We start from the raw sequence: 1059 nt of genomic DNA, 5'->3' as shown, positions 1-1059 counted from the left end.
AATATGACCCGTCCACCACCACCCTCTGAGTACGACCCTTCAGCTAATCTGCAATCCGTCTGACGGTGTAGGCATCAATGCCACAGTCACCTAGTTTTTTAATGAGGATGGGGTGGGAGACCTGTGTCAAAGGCCTTGCTGAAGTCCAGAAAGACTACGTCCACGGTGACACTTGCATCCAGTGCTTTTGTGACCTGATCATAAAGGGCAATCAGGTTGGTCTGACATGACCTGCCCCTAATGAAATCGTGCTGGTTGCCCTTGAGCATCATCCCTGAAGCCGGCCCATCGCAGATGTGCTCCTTGATGATCTTCTCAAAGAGTTTCCCTAGGATTGAGGTAAGCCTGATGGGTCTATAGTTGCCTGGGTCCTCCCTCCTCCCTCTTTTAAAGATGGGACCACGTTAGCTATCTTCCAATCATCTGGCACCTGGCCCGAGCACCACGAGTACTCGTAAAGCGATGCCAAGGGCCCTGCAATAACCCCTGCTAGCTCCCTCAACACCCTGGAGTTGAGAGCATCTGGACCCGCTGATTTGAACATGTCCAGCCCCTCCAGAAGCTCTCTAACCCAGTCCTCCCCAGCCTGAGGTCTGGAGGTGTTTCCCTTGAGTCGGTTTTGCATCATGGTGTGGAAGTCCTGGTCCCTGCACAAGAAAACGGAGGTGAAGAATTGGTTAAAGAGGTCTGCTTTCTCCTCTGGCGCAACCACCAGATTGCCCAGAGAATCTTGCAGGGGCCCCACTTTTCCAGGTGCTTTCTTCATCCTCCCTATATATTTGAAAAAAGGACTTTTTTTATTATCCTTGATCTTGGATGCTAGTCCCAGCTCTATGTCTGCCTTAGTTTTCCTGACAGATCCCCTACAGGCCCAAGCAGGGGAGGGAGGTATACTCCTCCCTGGAGATAGGGCCCCCCCACCCAGGTGTACGCCGCCTTTTTGGCAATTAGGCCTTCCCGGACAGCCCTGGTGAGCCAGGGGCGCTTTTGGGCACTCTTGCCCCCCTTGCTTCTCATTGGGATGGTCACCCCTTGGGCCCTGAATATCGTCTCCTTAAG

General features: G+C 53.0%; 1 protein-coding gene across 1 annotated transcript in view; it reads left to right on the top strand.

The window, feature by feature from the left end:
- The window catches only part of IGF2R (insulin like growth factor 2 receptor), a 130108-nt gene that overhangs the window by 77732 nt on the left and 51317 nt on the right, over positions 1 to 1059 (top strand). The window lies entirely within an intron of this gene.

This window comes from Gavialis gangeticus, unplaced genomic scaffold (assembly GCF_001723915.1).
Source record: "Gavialis gangeticus isolate Ggan-Ray unplaced genomic scaffold, GavGan_comp1, whole genome shotgun sequence".
Taxonomy (NCBI): Eukaryota; Metazoa; Chordata; order Crocodylia; family Gavialidae; genus Gavialis; species Gavialis gangeticus.
Note: the sequence above shows the minus strand (reverse complement) of the source record. Positions and strands in the feature narration are given on the sequence as shown.